Genomic DNA, 17415 nt, shown 5'->3' on the forward strand with positions numbered 1-17415 from the left:
TAAATTAATATTATCAATACAATAAACAAAACAATATAACAAAATATGTTAAATATACGAGTAGTATAGCAATAAAAATAAACATTAAATGTAAGTATGGCAATTATTAAAGAAGAATGTAACTATGAAAAGGCACTAAGTACAACATTTTTATATACTGAAAAAAATTGATAAAATAAAAATCATTTATGTTGTATTTGAGGCTTGTGCAATAATAAGACATCTTTACTAATAGGGCTTTGACTACCAAAATGAGAGTCGTCAAAAGGAACATAATATAGATTGTTATTATTTTTTATCTCGTATTGCAAATGTACGATGGTTGATAATCCCATGGTTAAAATATTCATTTTAATTGTACACATGTATAATACAGTTTGACTTCCATATAATACATTAAGAGGGCGTTATACCCATTATGAGTTTATTGTTAAATTGTTTCCGTCTCTAATTTTCGTTCACTAGCTTGAATAGTGTGCTGTTACTTTTGATATTATTATGGAGTGAATTGACCTATGGGCTATTATGAAACTTTTAAAATATTGTCTATGGTTCTCTATGATATTTCCGATATTTTAATTTTTAAGCAAGATATATTCTAATATATAAATTATTTATATATTCTTAAGAATATTAATTTATATTTGTTTCCATATTTTATTTTGTATTACCTCACTTATACTATATACTCAACACAAAAAATAAAATTTTTTATTTATTTACCATTACTAGCTGTTTTGCAATCCATAATATGTCTTAATATCTACACTATATTATGTAATATTACGTTCAAAGGCCATAGCAGCCACAGATTATATTTTTTCTTAATAACAAAATAATAAAAATAAATATATTTGATGACGAATTATTGAAATAGAATAAAAAAATTGAGAATGTCATATCCTCGGTTGTCGTCTCCTTTGGAGTGTAACATCGCAAAGTTACCAAAAGTTTACGTCACGTTCAAGTTAAATTATATCCTTTTATCTTTCAAGACAGAATTATTGCCAAATTTGGTGACAATATAATCTGTGTTCTTTTGCAGGATTTTTAAATATTGTTATTTTTTACTAACTTATAAAATGATTTCAGTTCTTAAAGATAAGTCACGCTGTGATTGTACCATACACTAGGTTAAATAGACTACTTACTGACCATAGTTTGCTACCAAATCACAACCATTCATTCAAATTGGGGATCAATCATATATAGTGCCTACTTCCTACGGTACCCTCCTCAAGTGGATGGCGCTTCATGTGATTATCGTCATATTATATTATAATGAATTATCCTGCTCTTTCCTCCATTAGACTAAATTTAAAGAACCCGTTTTCCTCTCTCAGACCTCGATGATGTTTTTTTACCCCAGAAACCTCAATAATAATATTTTTGTGAGCTGTATTTCAAAAAATTGTACATTCAGTTTTTTTGAAAACATTTTTATGTACCGACAAAGTCCAATAATATAATTATTAATTGTTATAATATTAAAATATAAGACCAATCATAACGTTTATATGAAGTAACTAATAAGTATTGTGTTACCTATTTTCTAAGTTATGTCCACGGGCAGAACCAGAAAGGCTGGCTGCTCAAATTCCGAGTCCAGATCAATGAAGTAGTCGAGGTCTGAGGGGTCATGTAGTCGTGGTCTAACTGACTCGATTTCACATGGTTGAGCGGCCCACCCGCAGCTATTAATTCCTTATTCCTTCATTCTAATTTTACTAGGTTGGTTGTTAAATAGTTTAAAAAACAAACAATTTCTTTGTTAGTTAATTGTACAAACATAATCCTTCATAGATGATTTTATAGTTTTATTTACATTTAATGTTGATATATATTGTTTATAATTAATCAAATAAATCAAATAATAATGAGTGCCTTACGAGAGTGTCTGAAGTTATAACCCAATAGTGCAATACTGAAATCGCTATTATCTGAAAATTATATTTTTTAATTTGTAAAAATGATATCATTAACTATTAATTGTACTTAAAAGCTTGGAAGATACCTATATCTAACCTAGAGTCAGAAGTAGATAGATCAAATCCTTGGGGAATTTCGTTCAAAATCTAGATATTATATTATTTATAAAAACAAATAATTTGTGTTTTCAATAAAAAAATGTATTTGATATTAATATGGGTTACGCATGCCGTTATAGCACAGTGTATACTCCTTAAAAATTATTCTCCGTATAAATTATTCTATATTTCTATATGGTAATATATTATAAAAACGCGTGGGTATTCGTATAATTAATAAGACTTATAAAAGTTAAAACAATTAAAATTTGAGGTTTGCCTTTCGAGTTGATTGTGATTTATGAAATTTACAAGCAAACAGTTGTCGGTAATGTTCATATTGTATAAAATATAAATTAATATTATTACAATATTACATTCATATATTATTATATTACTAGCGGGGCAGTCATAGGTAGGGGAATACGATCAGGGGGCCGCTCCTTTAGACCGTATAGAAGTGTTCGTATAATAATGTAATGACTATATTATACCCAGGAAGTATACAATGTATAATAATATAATATAACAACAGGCACCAGTTATGCGTTCATTTTATGTTTTTACATAGATCCTAGTTGAAAGTTACTATTTTCTTTTTGCTAACAATCATACAAATTAGGCTAACAGGTCGTTGTATACGATGGCAGACAAAGTTAAAGACCGCAAAGTACAACAATAATAATTAATGGTCTATATTAATTGACGATTAAATTCATCATACAAAAAAGAAAACATTTTATTCCCTTTATGCAGTTATTTTATTGTATATTAAACATTATGCGAAAATGAATAAAATAATATTACAGTTAATAACATAATAGCATAGGTACCTACTTATAAATTATTTTATTATTTGTAATTAGTTTAAATTATATGACGTGACAGTCGTGCTCGTGCATTACGCATTTACGCATGTAACAACAATTACGCTTATAATTTATAGTTGATATAATACAAAATATAATTTAATTGAGTTGCTCCTGGGCGCCACACTTTCATCCTGCTATTGATTCTCAAATACTGTGGTCAAAAATGATTTTAAGCAGAATTCGATACTTCATTGTTTATAACAAGTTTTTTCAAAATACAAGTGCATGTAAAAAAATGACACATATACAGGATATACGTAATATACGATATCGCAGTCATCAATTCACCGATTAGTCAATAAATTAGGCTTTTTTATTAATCGATTTTATGATTTTAGATTTTTCGTCTTAGAGTCATAAACTCGTAATTAACTACGTATGTACTATGTGGTATAGGTAATAGGTATAATACTTATAATAACAAAATAATAATTATTATTATACCTATCTAAAAAGTTACACTGTAGAAACCGTTTTTATAGGTTTATAACTACACATTTTGATACTGAGCAGTCAAAAATGTAACCTTTATAGGTAAAGTATAATATTATTACTATATTAGTAAACCTTAAGTTTGTGATTTTTAGACCATAATAAAACTATTGATTAACCACATTTTTATTTTATCACGCATCAATATAATTTTAAATATTTTATGAAAAAAATGCATATTATGTCCAGATACATAGTACACAATATAGTATTATTGAAAAAAAAATATTATAAATATTATTATTTCAAATGGTTATATTATTTCGTTTTTATTTTATTTTCACATTATTTAGATTTATAAATTGTAATAATATATTCAATAGTCATATTTCATAAGATATATTATAATTCATAAGAAATTAGTAATCAAACGACTATACATGACCAAATATTGATTACACTTTTGAACCGTAGTAAATCATGGTTTTTTTCGCTATAATATTGTATTCTACGTCAATGAAATATGAATTACAAAATACATCAATAATTTGTTACTAATACCTGTTACATAAACGCAGTGTCGTCGAAATAAGAGGGGGATTTCGGAATGAATCCCTCCCCGGGAAAAAAAATCCTCTTGAAAAATATGCACGTAATAAAAATATCATCGTGTGTATAAAATTAAGTTTTTGTCAATTATGAATTGGAATCACAAAAACATTAATTTTTCGTCCAAGGAGGTGTACAATTTTTTGTTTATTATTTACATAGATATAGGTAATATATCATGATAAATTAAATAGGTTTGTCAACAACTTCGTGATAAGCATGTCTGTGACGTTAGCTTTTCTCCAACAATCGAGTCGGGCGTCTTGAGTTTGGATGAGTTCCTTATAATGTGTTTGAACGAGTGAAGGCGTAAAAAATTAAATGTATTTAAATAAGAAATGTATTTGTTTTTAAACATTTTGTAATAACTAATATGTATTAAATAGGTACTACCAACATTTTTGATTTAATTAAGTTCAGTGGTAGAAGAGGCAATGACATAAACGTAATATGGATATCATACTATCAACTCTATTATGTGTGCATACTGCATAATATTTCTGTCAATCTTAATATATCCGCATATAAAGTTGTTGAAATAGTTATAGATACATCATACATGTGTCACAAATTGTGACTTACAATATACAAAATAAAGCACTCACCAAAATCAGCATAGCAGTATTTTTTAATCAGGGATTGGAACCTTACCGAAAAGAACCAGTTTTGGAACCAAAACCCTTATTTAAATTAATTTAAAAACCGTAACTTCACCGGAAACTATATTTTTACATTTATAATGGTTTTTTAAGATTAATTTCGGTTTCTTATTTGAATCGGGCAGTGTACTAAGTAACAATAATAAGTACATTTTTTACTTATTTAGTCTTCTCCCTTAGTCCTAGGCAATTGCTAGGAAATCTGGTTGAAAATTGTTATTGACCCGCTATAATTGACAGCAATTTACAATAGAAGGCACAATACCAATATTTTAATATGGTTTTTAAAGAATCGGAGACAAATTTTTATTACATAAGTATAAGCAGGAAACGAAGTTTTCATTTTTTAAGATCTGAAATAAAAAAAACCGTTAACCAAACTTTTGTTTTTTAAAAAATCGAAAAAGAACCGAAACCGTAAAAATCACTAAGGTTCCAGTCCCTGAATTAATACCTACCTTGAATGCTGGACTTTTAATGTTGTAATGACAGTGTCATCCCTAGGTTAGGTTGGCCCGTAGATGTGTCATATGTGTGTCTATTTTTGTAATGGCACACCCGCTTACCGGCGTCATCGAAATAATATTCTAATTTACAATTGTATTCTCTATTCCTTCTTGTTTATTAAATCAATAATATTATTATATACTCTGAGAGGAATAAGAACGTACCCAGGCGGTGGACCAAAACAGGTTTGCTGTGCAATATATATTCGACATATGATAAGTTTGTGGGTGGGAAACCGGTCGCCACCTGCGCAACGTTGTACTTTCTTATTCCGTATGGAAATATGCTAAACATTTGTTGATTAGTTGATTCACTAAACATGCTCAACCCCATTTTCCCTTTAAGAATACATTTTTATAAATTCCGTTTTTCTGATTTTTTTTAATATACTCAAAGGTCATTTTTCACATTCTTAAATTATTCTGTAATATTTAAGGAGTGTATTGTGACAGTACAAACCTCTGTTTTTCAAATAAGAACCCCGTTGTTTACTGTAAATTATTTAGTGGATCATTTTTTTTAAATGTTCAAAAGTAGTTTCTCAGTTATTAAAATGTTCCTAGGTACTAGGGATAATAGCCTTTAAAAATAGTTTTACAAAAATATAAAATAAATGTTATATTGGATATAGTATTCACTATAGGTATTTGGACCATTTTTATAAATTATTTATGTTGATACATAAATATATTTTATTTATTTTTATTTTTACAAGAAATATACAATCTATGCATTTCAGTAGGATTAAGTTAAATGATTTCTACACCACTTTCTTTTAAGTCTACGGACTACGACGGGGATTTCCAGGGAGAGATGGGATATGTAATCCTTTTATTAGAGGATTTTCATGGTTTTCTAATTTAGTATAAAAACTTTTATAAAAAAAACAGCAGCTTCTACTTCTACTGTTTTTACCCCTAGGTCTTTGTGTAGGGTCAGATTTGATATATAGGGTGGAGCGTTGGTGATTTTTTGAAGTGTGGTATTTTGGAATGCCTGAATTTTATTTAAATTGTATTTTTTCGTGGAACCCCATAATTGGATTCTATACGTCCATATGGGTTTCTGTTGAGATTTATGTATTTGTAATTTAGTTTTTAGGGTTGAGAACTTATATTTTGAGTGTAATACTTTTAAAGAGCGGGAACGGGCATTAAGTATTAATCTTTTTTTCTTATGATTTTGAAAGTTAGTCTTTTACCGAGGTTAAGACCTAAGTATTTAACAGTAGCAAGAGAAGGGATTGGTAGATTATTAACAGTTATGTTAGGGCAAAGTCCATATCTTAGTGTGAACGTTGCAAGAAAGGATTTATTATTGTTTAGTTTAATTCGCCATTTAGTATACCGTTCAGAGAGTAGGCTTAGATGAAATTGTAAATTTTTTGAAGCAATCACTGGGTCATTGTGTACTAATAAAATGACTTTGTCGTCGGCATAATCAGCGACAATAGTATTTTGTGAAAAGGGTTGATCAGCTGCATAAATATTATAAGAGAAAGAATACCTCATTGAGGAACTCAAGTACTAATTAAGACTATGTTTGAAGTGGAGGAGCTTTGGCGTATTTGCAAATGTAGGTTAGATGATATGATTCCACTAGAAAAAATAGTGTAGGAGAACAAAAATTACGGAGTTTGAACAGAAGATCTTCATGCCAGACTCTGTCAGAAGCCTGGGAGATGTCTAAAAAGGCACAAGTACAGTAGCATTTGTTTTAAGTGAGGTAGAGACTGCATCAACTACTCTATGGACCTGGTGTACCATTCTGTGTTTGGCTCTAAAACCAAATTGGGACGATGGAAGTGCATCGTTTGATATTATGTGTGAATAAATTCGTTTGAGGATGAGTCTTAAGCAGATTTTTGAGAAGTATGGGCGTATGGCAACAGACTTATAGATGTATAAGAAGTTGGGAGGTCAGGAAGTTTATTCGGCTTAGCAAACACTATTATTTGTGAAAACTTCCAGAGTGTGGGGAAGTATGAAAGACTCAAAGACGAAATAGTATTGTAGATATAAGTAAGAAGTATAAAAGTTTTATTTGGTAAACAGTAAGCTACATTAGCTGTAATTAGATCAAATCCTGGGAATTTTTTATCATAATATTTTGAACTTCGTAAGGTGTGAAATATTTTTCTGGGCGGCTATTTGGCAAGGTAGAAGCTAAGTGATTTCTAACATTAATAATATGTCGTGGGACATAAATGTCCTCATGGGGATAAAACGTTTTGGAAAGAGGAATAGATTAATGTAAACACTAAAAATGTTCAAATCACAATAGCCCTATAATATCTTCCAAACCCAATATCAACACCTATTATCCTTATTACACAAAGTTAAATAACTCAAAACCTAACTGTCCCAATTTTGATTCTGATACTTCAACAATTTTAGGAAACTTATCAATTAAATAATCAACAGAAAATAATAGGAGATATCTCATTTGAAAAACAATTATTTATATCTTAGCAGAAAACTCCTTAAGTAGTACAAAAATCTCAAGAATTTAAAAACACGGTGTTTAAGTATAATTAAAAGTTCCAAAAATCAGATTTTGGACAACTGCGTTATTGAAAAAAAAATGGAGTTAACACTGAACATGCTTTGTGAATCACCTTGTATATATATAAATAATAAACACAACTAGTGTATATAAAATTGATATCAATGTGTATCTGTTTTAATTATTAAAATTAAATCCAATATATTATTACATACCTATAGGTACTATTAAATAGTAATATAATATTTCCCAATAGTTAAATTTTTTTTTGTTGCATTTAAAAACAATCGACATAATGATTATTATAAGTATTTAGGTATATTATTTTGTTCCAGCAGTTCTTAATTATTACTTTATTATTATATTGATCAATGATCATTAATCATTATTCATTAAAATGTATAAGACCTAAAATATGTCGAGAAATGTTGTCGTTCGTGGCAATAATTTATGCTTAACCTGATATTGAGTGATAAACAATAGGCACGTTTAGCAAGCATTAGTATTTATTTTTTAAATTGAAAATAAATACTGTTCAACAGATAATATTACTGTAAAAAACTCGTTCACCCATTAATCCCATTATGAAATCAAACAAAAAAAACTACCAGTAATACATAGTACCTAACTAGTAAGTAGTAAGTATGATACAATAATAAACATAATAATATAAAATACAATGATAAATATACCAAACATAAATCATTACATTCAGCAAGTCGTATGATTAATGATCATTTTAATGATTCATTTATCAGGACTTGCTAAACATACAACCCTTACCTAGGTTGTACAACAACACAATACCAAAATATATAATCAGTAGGTAATTTTAAAATTAAATATGGGTTTCTTCTTTAATCTTCTCAATACAATTTAAATATTTATTTTAATAGTATATAAACGTTCATATATCAGGGTAGAATCCATAAAATGGAAATGTAGAATAATTATGTAGTAAAAGAACAACAAGACATAGACACATAGTAGTAGGTGCGTTTCGTGAACAAATATAAATTATAATACACGTAAATGCTTAACATACCGACCCCTTAATATTATTAATAGGCAAATAAACTTGCACATCAAAAAAAAATTTCAACAAATTTCGTCCGGCCTAAGCTGTATAATATTATACAATATAATAGGATCCACTCTGTAGGATAAAAAATTATTTCACTGTTGAGTGTTTAATTTTTGTATAATTTCATTAGTCTGGGTCCTTCGACTTTTCTATGTAGTTTTAGAAACTCAGTCATTAAAATTTAAGAGTTTGTAGTGCCGATTCATTACTACATTAGTAATTAATATTGTTCTGTGCTTTTATGAATTATATTGGTCCAGTTTGTACAATTGTTGTTATAATTGTCAAATGGTCACAGTGTGATATATGTCATATAGGTAAGTATATATTTAAATATTTTGTCTATTACTGAACTCAATCACTCTATAACTCTCTCTCTCTCTCTCACACACACACACACACACACACACACACCCATGGCACACAATGTGTACTCACCAGTCTCACCATATTAATCACTTTGTGTGTTGACCTAGTAATTATAGTAATATATTTTTGTAATATTCTACATTTATCTTGAAACATAATACATACATCGTCCCTTTAACCGGACGGTTTTAAAGTTTATAGCGGTTATGCGTCGCATAACAATATTACACTATAAATGCGATATTACAAGATATATAGATATAAAATATATGCTTTTGATAAAGGGTATGTTATATTAAAGGCCTTGGTTATATATAGATAATAAATTAAGTATATTATTAAACGTGACCTTTTTCTTATATGCAGACCGTTAAAACCATTAAAAAGTCATGGTAGTAGAGGCGTATTATACCCTAACTGTAAAAAAATAATAGGTACACGTTATAAAAGCATAATTTAATTCAGTCGATTGTGTTGAAATTAAAAAGCAATAATTCATAATTTTTAACTTTTTTTGCATCGTTAAAAGTATGATAAGCCCTAAAAATCACATACGTAGCAATATATTATTTATTATTACGTCGAAATACGAAATTATTTTACATAAATGTAGAATAATTTTGTAACTTAACTATTATCTTCCATCAATCAATATTATGAGTCATGACTAATCATATATTTTTATTGTGCCCTGAGCCCCAGCCCCCAGGGTAGACATTTTATAGTTATAATTTTTTAGATAATAATGTTTATCTTAAAAAAAAATGTACAGTAATTTACCCAAAACTGCAGATACAGTAAAACTGAAAAATTACAAACTAGACAGCATTTCATACATTTCAGCTCCGAGATTGATTGATTAGTCAAATAAATTAAAAACTAACGCATTTATACGTAGGCACATATTAGGTACATATGGCGCCTTAAGTAAATATTTTGTAATTAATGTGTTTGATTTACATTTAATATTTTGCATGTTTCTATAATATTATACTAGTATATAATGATAATTTTACTTTTTAAGTTCTATGTTTCTCTTCCAATATTCCTATCGATAATACCAAAAATATCTTTTCAAACCAACAAAAAAATATTATATTGTACATTTTATCCTTTTTCAACCCTATAAGCTTTTTAATCTAATCAGATATTTTATTTTCTTTCTTATTTATATCTTGTACTTCGTGTCACTAAATTGTTGAAACTTATTGTAACACGAAGTTTAAATTTAAAAAAAGGTCTATGTTTATTTACGTTATTATTTGAAGTGCCTTTCAAATAGTATCTTTATAGTATACATTATAATAAATAAAAAAAAAGTATTTTCTAGGTACTTGTAATTATTTGTGGCTTACTATTTTTCTTTCCTTTATTTGCTTAAAATATTCAAGTGGTTGACTTACAGATTATAAGTATATTAATGATGATTAAATTAGATGTACGCCTATATCACATTTTAATTAGAAGACGGACAAATGAATTAATAAATAGTTTTTCTATTTAAGCAAGATGTCAACGAGTTCCGACGATAAATTATTAAATATATTATTGCACCGTCGATGTCGCTCGCCCATTCAAGTATTGAGCTGACGATATTATACATGCGAATAAGCGATATAAAAATTCCAACGACACTGTCCGAGTCCGACACGGTGACATTATATAAATAGTATACGTACGTAATATAGTGTGTCCTCACAAACTGTTCGTTAAACGATTATTAAAACAATTTATTAAAGCAGCATGCAAGCAGTCAATGTAACTTCTTTGGGTTATTTTATTTGTATAGATTCAATAGTTACTTCCCTCCGAGATTATGAGTTATTGAGTTTTAACATTTAATTTTAACACAAATCACAATGTATGAACTCCCACATTATAAATTATTGGTTACCGCTCTGAACCACCCTATACTGTTATAGTATTATATATAGGTTAGGATATCGTTCTATGATAATATATTATAAACGAATACTATAACGTGCATGCGAGTATACAACTGAAAAAAACTTCAAATACTGGGAAATTTGTGTGTGATTTGTGTATTCTATTATAATAGCTCTACCTATATTACTAAGCAGCGTACTGTAGACCTCGTGTCCTCGTATAAAAAAGGGGTCATGCATTTATAATCAATTATTGGTATTCTATTGAATGACGTCTAAAGAAAATTGTGTAGCCAATTTTTTGTTGGACATATTGTCCAATTAAATAAATAATAATACGAACCATGTATTGTACAATTATATCAAATGTATAAGTAAACAAATGTGTACATTTATAATTTATACTATTATATTGTATAATATGATTATACCGAGAACGTCAATCATTTTTTTCAGTCACTGCGAGTATCGAACAAAACTGAATTATTACTTGAATAATTTATTAATACATGTTTTGAACGATTTTAATAATAATACACACTATAATAGCTGGACTTTGAGGTATATCTATAATTGTCTATTACATACATTTTAACGACGTGTATGTGTACCTACACCATGTTACCTATCTAAGTACCAACCCTATCCCAGTCATTATTAGCAGTTACGTTATTAAATGGACATTGCGGTCGTCTATATATAGCCTAAATACTCGATAATAACATAGATACGAACGTATTGATCGCCCCATTTTTCCAATACATAAACATGCCATTTTATTTAACGCTTATTTAATCCGGATTATTTCATTATATAATATTATAGGTTTAAGGTTAGGTGTATTAAATATAAACACATATGTAGGTAAAAAAACTTAATATTTACATTTAATATAATAATATGTTTATAGTATCATTATGACATTGTATCATGACTATATGACGCTAAAAGAGGATTGGTAATAAAATACAATAAAGCCTTCGTCTTGAGACCGGTTTAAAGGTACTGAAAACAACGCAACGTAGTTAAAATTGTAATATGTAACTCATCTTCAATAAAAAAAAATATTTTTTATTGTTATGTTTTTGATAACCTTTTTTATACGACAGTTTTATATATTTTTTTATTTGCTTATTTAAGTTACACAAGTAATTTTTTTGTCACCGATAAAAATACAGACATAATTTTATGTGCCGATTCGATTATTTATCACCGTTTATATTATATTACATAACACATAAAATGCATAAAATATTAGGACAATTTAAATAAGAGCTAAATCTGTAATTATTTTATAATTATCTTAAACTCGTTAGGTGAAACGAGATACTATGTATTGGTTTTACATAAAAAATTATGTGATCTGTTTTCTTTCGTAAAAAATATTTTTGAGGAGATACAGAAACTTCAAAAGTTGTATGCTGCAGTTTTAGCAATTTTAGTGATTGAGAAGTGATATCACGGCTAGATAAAATTTAAGTTTTTAAAAAGATTGCTTCCAACCTCAAATTATTATGATTTTCAGTTGTTAGGTTACGTTACATCTAAATTGTATTTGTTATCATGTAAAATGTTATACATTTCCAAATTCACAATAGGTATGTTGTGTATAACAACTATCCATAATCAAGACACACTCCAAACCAAGCTCATTGCCAGGATTTAATTTTTATTTTTTAAAGAGGTAGAGGGGGGAAGCTAAATAATTTTTCATATAATTTTAATTTTAATGTTTTTTTATATGATTGACATACAAAACCTTTTATTTATATAATAATTATAATACAATACAATTTGGTTATTTTCAACTTATGACTATATAATATAGCTTCCTCAAGCTTTTTTTTTAATTTTCTTATTTTACTTATTGATGTTCACAGGTAAAGTCATCAATTATTTACTATCTTTTAGCTTAAATTTTACTATTTATGTTGATGTGGTCCTATAAACTAAGGAAAAAATTAAGAGGAAAATAATGTACATAGATAGGTGAAATTTATTGAAATCTTGCACACCTAAAAAAAGCTGAAATGACGCGATTAAACGTATGAGTAAACAGGTATATATATATAGTATTAGATAAATTTCTAAGCTTTAGGTCTCTACACAATAATAATTTGCTAATCTACATACATGATTTCGACAAATTTCTTCATAGAACTTCAAATGCTTATAAGGAAGAATGGTAAGAAATTATTTCCAATATTTATTAACTGCTTTAAAAACAACTTATGAGGAACGTTGAATTAAATCGTTAAATTCAATTACCCGGTAGACAAGTGCATCATATACGAAAATACTCCCCATGTGGTGCGTATATAGTAACTACGATTTTATAAGCTGCTACATTTGAAGCCATTTAATTACGAGGTTACTTTTTGGGGTCAGTGGTTTTTCATGTGGAGGTGTGGGTTTTTTTTCAAAAATGTGTTTGTAAAAAAAATATTATATGATTATACTATTCTACATTCTATAATCCTATGTATTTGTCTCAAATAAGACTATTAAGATTAACCTCAGGTGGCATCCAATTTTCAACCGGTTAATAAACATTGCATTACTGATATTATTTTAGTTTGTAGATAATATGAAGGACATAGTATAGTAATTTACTAATGGTGGATGATACAAAAAGAAATATTATAACTAATGTGGTTTTATTGTTATTAACTAATTTGAAATTAGGTAAGCCCATAATATACTCGTACATGATAGATACTTAAAAAATAATTGAATAGTTTGTTTTAATATAACTGTTATATAATTGTTATTTATTAGTATAAATTATAATCTCAATAAAAATAATTATTATTTATCCATCTTAAATCTTAAATTATATTTGCAAAATAAATGTTTATTAAAACCCCTTTAAATATATGCATATAGGCAATATAACATACATTATTGAAGAACCGTTTTATCAGAACTTATAAGTGACAAAATTTAATGCACTCTAGCAATCTTCATGGGTATATTTGGTTTCAGTGTTTTCATTTTTAATTTCTTCTTTTCACTTTCTACTTTGAGTTGGTACTGAGCAGTACTTATTGCTTAAGAATTAAAAATTAATTTTCTCAATGTAGGTGAAACACGATATCTAGTGTTTATTCTCATTTGAATAATTGTAAAATGTCTTCTAATATCTAAAGTTATTTGTACAAATCTATCTAGACAACTTCCAAAATACTTATGATAACAAACTTACATTCTGGGTTTCGAAGAAAAAATTTGGTTCGAGGCGAAAACAAAAATTGCATTATCTATGTATAACATGTGATGTGTTCTAGCCATATTAATTATTATAATATAATATAGATACCTAAGTAATTCATAATTTTTTATAAAGAATAGACACGTGGATTATGAGTTTTATGTAGCCCGTAATCCGTATTACCTATAAACAGTTTCTCATGTTTACTTAGGAAAATATTTTTTTGTTTTTATCAAATGATATTTATTTACCTCATTGTATTTAATGGTGTAATACCAAAAAATTATATAATACTTACCCATTTATATAAGATAGTTAATAAATTAGTTGATGAAACATTCAATACATTTGAAGAAGTGTTACAATTAGCAGTTAATTTCAAGTTTATCTACTTTCAGTAACATAGAAGGATGCATTTATCTCGTAACTCTTTCGTTCTTATTGCTTGAGTGACAATTAGTATAAATATTACAAGGAACTTTAAAATACACAAAAGTCTTAAAGCGTTATATTATGACACACTAAAAAAGATGTGAAAGTGTGTATCACTTTGCTGCACATTAGTCGTCATGTGGGTGTGGATGAATTAAAATTTTAATTCAATGATATAAAATCATTGTAATAGTATAGTATACGAAGAACGATTCTGGTCGAAGACAGTATGTTGGCCTATATAACTAAGTATATTGTTTTGATATTATTGTTTTTATAGCATTTATATTTAAGTAAATACTTTATTGTTATATTTTATTATACACACAATGACATTTTAAAATGCAATGCTTTTGGCAATAAATTACTCAATTTCAAGTACTCATCAATAATAATTTAAAATAAATTAGGTTCTTCTGAAAATTCCTGTTTTTCCTTAATTATTTTTTTGTTTTTCCCAATGTAAAATAGTTTTTAAAAACTACTGAGAATTTTGAACTTTTGACCTCTCGACGTACCAACTAGATTCACTTTAAGATGCGGAATAGAAATCGAAGCATTTTTACTGCTAAAAAAGGAGATGATGGACCCAAACCAAAAAAGAAAATAAACATCGATTTAAAATCAATACATCCATTGCTTAACCTTTTTAATTTTGTGTTTTAGAAAACAAAGTAGATATTTTATACTGTTATTTACCTATAGATAATACATGTGAATGAAAATAAAATTGTTGAAATACTTACTCCTGTCTGGTATGATTTAATTCGTTCAATGTTGATGGGAAACTTACATATTTATTAAAAATATTAGGCATATTCAATGCATTACAAACTTCGGTAATGCATTTACTTACCGAAGGTTGACTTAACGATGAAGCCCGATTTTTCCCAATATCCTGTTGGTATGAACCACTCGCAAAAAATCGTAGAGCTGTTAATACCTAAATCGTTGCAATTTATAATTATTGGTAACTTATAAATAATTAGGCTATGATTATATAATATTTTAGAGGTATCTATTTTTTAGTCTTTCAATTTTAAACAAACGATAAAATGTAATGCTAAACATAAACCTAAGGGTTCAAGGAGATTAGGGTTATATAACATAAAATCGTGCATTCGATCTTTTATTAATTATACGATTTTGAATTTTAACAAACATAACCTACAGACCACAGATTGGAGGGTGGGGGTAACATACGTTGAATTTCATTATATTATATATTATTATAATATATACAATATTACAATATATTATATTATACGTATCATCATATTTAGGATAAGATTACACTGTACCTAATGTACCCATATATACATATAGATTATAGGTATTATATTATAAATGACAAATATATAGGTATTAATTTACCTTACGCTCGATACTTATTGCAGATTTCCTAGCTGGTGGTTCGAGATAGGGACGCAATTCGTCGATTAATACATTTACGAGTGGTTAGGTTAACCTGAATTTTTTAACAAATGCTCTTTCAGTCAAACCTACAATAAAAAATATAATATTATTTATCCGTATCTTATCTATTAATGTAGGTAATTAATTTTAATTGATTATTAATAAAATTAAAATAACAATATATATTATTGTACATTTTCCATTTAAGAAACCAACAAAAGGATCCTCTGCTATATGAAATCGGACTACATCTTGCCCTTCTTCGACAGTTTCCAAAATGTTTACAGCTTGGAGGTAATTTAAGTTAACCAAGTGTTCCATATTATTAAAGTGTTTATTTAGTAATTATTATAAAAATATATAATATGTTAATATAATAATATGGCCACGATTTCACAAATAAATGGTTTCGCTTAAAGTACCTGGGAACCTACTAATATGTTTGTATTGTTTTTACACAAAAAATAATACAATTATATTTATTTATATAAGCTAAAACACGATTAGTGTGATAGATCATAGATACCCACTCTAATAAGTTTGTCTAAAGTTTTAGTGCACTAATAAAAAAGTTTTAGTGTGCCACCGTTCAAAAATACGGTTTTTTGCTCTTGCTTTAATAGTTGAACTAAAACATGATATTTTACTGTACTAATATGACATTCAAAAATAGACCCCCAGAATCTAAAATTTATTACAGAAAAAATATTATTTTATAGCATTTAAAATTGTATGTTTTACAGAGAAATAACTTTGGAATTAATTAGAAATAAAGTAGTGATATAATTAATATCATGTAATAAATAATCAACTGTCACGGTCGGGAATATGATAGTGGGGGGAATATGATGGTAGTAAAATACACTGGTATATTAATACTTTCAGAAACCCTAAAGCTTTTTTTGTTCCATGCACTGGTCATGGCCTTGATTTGATATTTGTAGATATGATATTGTCTATAATATACTGGTTGCTATAACTTTTTTGGTGAAAATTAATGATTTCACTATTTGTTTTGCTTCTACCGAAAGAAGAACAATACTTTTCAAGTTCGTTAGCTTGTGATCAATGTACATGAACAGTGAAAAGTGAATATTTTAAAGACACTTGTAAATATACATTTTGTGTTGGACTTGTAATGTTTCACAATTATTTTTAATATGGACCTTGCAAATCCCATGAACGGCCCTGCATGTAAAAATGTAATGTATTTACAGTAATAATTGAACCGCAATCAATATCCATCAGCACCGTTGACTGCGATTTTATTTCACGGATCGTCATGTACAGCATGCATACATTCCGTCCATGATGTACATTATGTCTTGAACGGTGTGAAATTCGAAAAATAATTTTTGAAACAGAAGAGAATAACAATAATAATTTGATTGCGCTATATAATGTGT

This window comes from Myzus persicae, unplaced genomic scaffold (genome assembly GCF_001856785.1).
Source record: "Myzus persicae strain clone G006 unplaced genomic scaffold, MPER_G0061.0, whole genome shotgun sequence".
Classification (NCBI taxonomy): domain Eukaryota; kingdom Metazoa; phylum Arthropoda; class Insecta; order Hemiptera; family Aphididae; genus Myzus; species Myzus persicae.